This window comes from Lolium rigidum, chromosome 3 (assembly GCF_022539505.1).
Source record: "Lolium rigidum isolate FL_2022 chromosome 3, APGP_CSIRO_Lrig_0.1, whole genome shotgun sequence".
NCBI classification, from domain to species: Eukaryota; Viridiplantae; Streptophyta; class Magnoliopsida; order Poales; family Poaceae; genus Lolium; species Lolium rigidum.
This window is the reverse complement of record NC_061510.1, coordinates 182,383,847-182,388,695: the sequence shown is the minus strand read 5'-3', so window position 1 is coordinate 182,388,695 and position 4,849 is coordinate 182,383,847. Positions and strand designations below refer to the sequence as shown.

The 4,849-nt window shown below is 38.8% G+C and overlaps 1 long non-coding RNA gene across 1 annotated transcript; it reads right to left on the bottom strand.

The window, feature by feature from the left end:
- Positions 1 to 1,031, bottom strand: LOC124702792. Its single transcript, XR_007002684.1, has 2 exons — positions 661 to 1,031; positions 1 to 249 (listed from the first exon to the last, which is right to left on the bottom strand). It is a non-coding gene; the product is annotated as an uncharacterized LOC124702792 (long non-coding RNA).
- Positions 1,032 to 4,849: the final 3,818 nt, after the last annotated feature.

Sequence of the window (4,849 nt, the reverse complement as noted above, 5' to 3'; positions counted from 1 at the left end):
TCAATATGAAAGGATGCAAATCGTTGCTTATTTAGCCCATCCAGAATTCAATAACACTTGGAATGTTATGAGCCATTCCCATATGAGATAACCCTCGGGCTCTTTTTAAGAGTCATTCCCATAACCCTGATGTTCCATATAGTCTTTTGCGATTTCTGATTTCCATTTCTTGCTTCACCTGATCTATGAGGACCCTTCCGAGCAGCTCGTTTGAAACAGTTCATGAAAACCACTTGATCATCTGAACTTCTGGAAAAGAACACTCTTAGAAAAAACTAAGATACACAGTGGAATAATATTAATGAGAATGTCTTTTTAAGGAAAATACATGTATGAACCTAATAAATAGAAAATAATCGATGGTGAGATCATAACCATGCATACGTTGGGCAGAACAACTATAACCCATTCAAATAATACTTCTCCAAGAAGAAGAGGTAGCATATGTAAGCAAATGGTGCAACTATAACCTATTCAAATAACACTTTTCCAAGAAGAACAGGTAGCATATGTAAGCAAATGGTGCTGGACCCAACATAATAGCCATGAGCCACTATAGCTTGGTCTCGCAACAGAAATTACTCCACCTCTAGAGGTGACATAACCAAAGGGATTAAAGAATTCAAGTGTACATATGAATGAGAAAATCGTTTTTCTTACATAAGTTGGCCAGCGTCCATATGAGCCTCTCTCTGCAAACATTCAGAGGTGGCCATCCTACCAGGAGATAGCAACATAGTGAGGCAAGTTAAAGATGTCTTGAAATACACAAATTTCTAAACCAAAACATTGGCAGACATTCTGAAGCAAATGGCAAATCTCCTTAGGTGAGATGACATAGTCATATTGGTAGATGGTCGATTGCATCAACTGAGAAATAACCAACTATTAGGTGAAATGCCTATCCATGTTTTAACATGTGAACTCCATGCATTGATTGCTGGAAATAACCGACTATTTTTCAGGGAACTATCTCTGGAAAGTACTGATCGGTAATCGTCAGCTAAGTATCCCAAATGATAATGGCATCATTTACATGGGAATTAAAAAATGACAACAATGCAGAACAGTCAAGTGAAAGCAAGAAGACAGAAGATGTGTGAAAGTGATGTATTTATGGGAACATATGCCATTATCATCACTGAAATACCGAAGAGTAATACCACTCTATGTTGCACCCAAAGGTAGAGAGAGTACCCATAAATATGAGACACAGTGGCACTGGGAGAGCTGAACTTGTAAATCAGTAATACAGTATGTGGATTTAAGAGGGAAAAGAGCATTCGATTAGGCATTCATGATGCAAGTGGATTACATGCTAAAATATTGGTCAGAATTAAGGAGTAATTCTACTCTTAAGATAAATGAACAAACATAGTCTGTATATTGCAGAGAGAGCATATGTTCAATCAAATGAAAGAGCGAAATTCAGCAGAGCAAATCTGCAGTGAACAAAATTAAAGACCGAATTAAAAGAAGCTCATGTCTGTATCTCTGATAATTTCACCCTCAACTACTCTCTGAAGCATATATAATAACTGAAGTTTGACCTGGCAGCCATGCTCCTTAATGTTTGTATGGAGCAGTCCCATTGAAAAGATGATTCTAAGCAGAAAGTTCAGATATACCCATCAGAACTATCGCTAGGTTCTGGTCGTTATCCTTAGGTACACTCAATTCACTGACTATTGCCTGCAAAACACATGAGATGTAGTGAATAGGCACCTGCCCAAGAATATATGGCGCTTCGATCCAATGGGTGGATCTTGTTGAGCCATAGTTTCAAGTAGCAACGATCGGCGCGGCGGCACGCCGCGCCAGTATGATGGCTAACTGATGGGGAAGAATGTAAAATAACATGGATACATTATTTAGAATGTAATATGTATAATGAGCTGGATCAACTAAAACAGTTGGACTGCTAAATACTCACGGGCATCTACTATGCCTGAATACGTTGGTTACGCACATGTGGTAGCTGCGAGTTGAAAAGCGGAGGATATCCTGTGGTAAATTGTACTTGTGAGGCGAGCATAAGGAACTTACTCGGACATGAAGAAACCTAACATAGGAGAGGGAAAACTTATGTTTTCTTTCACGTGTGTTGCACTGCCAAAAGTGAACAGTTTATAGGTCCATTATATTGGTGTAATTGGTTGCACTTTCGTGGGTTTGTTTTGGAGAAATACATTTTGTGGGTTTGTTTTGGAGATATACATTTTCTTGCAGTAGCTGACTCTTGCTATTTCCTCTTTTTGCTGACTGTTGTCAAGCTCACATCCTTGTACAGAGAAGTTCAGAATATGGTGGATATAATTGCTGCAAAAAGACCCCAAAAATTTAGTGGTTGTGTGTTTGCTTATCTCTCTTGACCCTGGATGAGTTGCTTCTGTGATGTCCTTGGTGGGTGTACTCTCAGTGTTTTTGTTACCAGCTAGTAGGTTTATGACATCTTCAGACGACGTCTATTTGTATTAGCTAGAGCTGAGAAAAAGTACCCATTGTTCATACTGAATCATACACAACTTAGCAAGTCAGTTTTAGCCCATGATTGAATGACAGGGGGATGACTGAATTATACTTACAGCTTAGTACATCATAGGTTAGAAGCATGGATCATGAATCACTACATATATGTACGATAGCACACCATAGTGATGGGGAATAGAAAAGCTATTAGTCAGCATCCTTTCACGGTTGTGGGAGTAATGTTTTGTGCGTACACACGAATAAAATCAGGAAAGCAAGGCAAGAAGCATGGTTTAAAAAGCGTCGCTTAGTCGTCGCCTGGGCGTCAAGGCGCTCCCCCTCCGCTTTGCAAAAACGGCCGCATTAGGCGCCTAGGCGTCCAAAGCGCCCGCCTAGGCGTCGCCTAGGTGCCAAAGCGCCCTCCCTCCTTAAGGCGCCAAGGCGTCGCCTTAAAAACCATGGCAAGAAGTAAATATACATAGACGGGTCATTACTAAGTGAACTGGTTACAATGATAAGAAATAATTTAAAGACGAATGAGACAAAGGATAGTCTTCACTACATTGGTTACAACAAAATAGGGCAGTACGAAGTACAAAAAAAAAAGATGGCATAATATGGAATTCACTGTTGTTAAAAAATAAAAACACATGTAGTGTAGCAGTTGTCTGATCTAAGCTGAATAGATCGTGTCTGGAAATACACCAGCTGCCATAGGTAGCTTAAGTACCTAACGTTTGCAACTGTCATTTGCAGCAATCTGCAATTGGTTTCCTGGGCATGATCCCTGCTCCTACAATGGATTCCAAATACTGTTCTACCAGACCAGCGGGACTTATAGATTTAGATAATTCAGAGAAACTCACCACACAAGTAACTAAGTAGAATGCATTCCCTCTAAGACTACATCAGCACGTACAAATACATCCTGAAAACAAAGGAGCAGCAAACTAATTGTTTGACTACACAGCATATGTATATTAGAAATCATAACTCAAATGAACATACATGTATGTGCAGGGTGCAGTCAGTCAAGTAACATACATGTATGTGCAGGATGCAGTCAGTCAAGTATTTTTTGATATATAACTTTTCCTGTCTCCAGGTCGGTGCAACCCTTTCCATCTATTACATCAAGGCTGATTGCCTATGTGGGCCGACGCTACCAAGCAAAAAATACCTCCACTCTAAGATGCCAGCCAACGCTGCATGAGACTATGAGGAACGACAAAGTTCAAATTTTATATGAGCCAATATAGAGGAAAAGATGTCACTTACGGATACTTGTGCTTTGTGTCTTCCCAATCAATAGCATTTTCATTAGCTTGGCCAGGCTGGTAAACTGATAATTCTTCCATGCATTCAAACATAAATACTATTATTGACAACTGAAAAAATCAAGATTAATGAACCGAGCTTATTGTAGGCAAGCAAGACCAAAAATAATCTTGTCTAAATGGTACAAATACTCCTTAACGTTCCATCTATACATGCATCTATTGGTCATGCTCATGTAGCATCAGTGCATCAATTTCTTATGCATTCTTCAAATATATTTAACTTGGAGAACAGAAAATAACAATCCAATAATAAAAACATACCTATCAGTCCTAAATGCTTCTGCTAGCATCAAATAGGCAGTCAGAAGTTCCAAGTGAATCTAACCCTATTGAAAGACAGGTTTGTGTTATGCTGGCTAAATCAATCTGTACGTATAAAAAATAATTGGTAGGATAATAAACTTGCTTCTTCTATACCTCACATATAATTTGTAATACTATCTAGTTATTGCATACATGTATTGACCTAACTGACCAAAATATTCTGAAGTTGCAGTTTGTGTATAGTCAGAGCAGATATGCATATAATCTTTTGTAGACTTCCAAATTGATTCACACAGTAATTATGAATTGAGAGATTAAGTTGCATGCAGTGGAGATTCCTAAAGAAACTGTGCAGCACCGCAGAACTATATTGCTTGAGACACAATTAGTTACATTAATTTATGAACCTATAAATTAACAAATGATGATATAATCTGTATAAGGAAAAGCTAACCTATTCAGAAAATGCTCACGCCAGAAACTGCCCATGTGTTTCCTGTTTCGCCACCACTATAAGAGAGGTAGTATCTAAATCTCCAACTAAATATTATCAACCAGGTCGCTGGCAAATGTAAAAGAAATGAATAAGGAAAGGTGAACCAAGAGAAAGTAGATGCGTACCACCGAACAATCTGTCAAAAGAAATCAAACCAGATCCACACAACAAAAATCTCTGGCAACGACCCCAAGGCCAAGGTTGTGTGACATCACAGACCAGCACCTCTGAATTGTCGATGCCAAACCGCTCGACTTGATAAGAACAAATATGAGAAGAA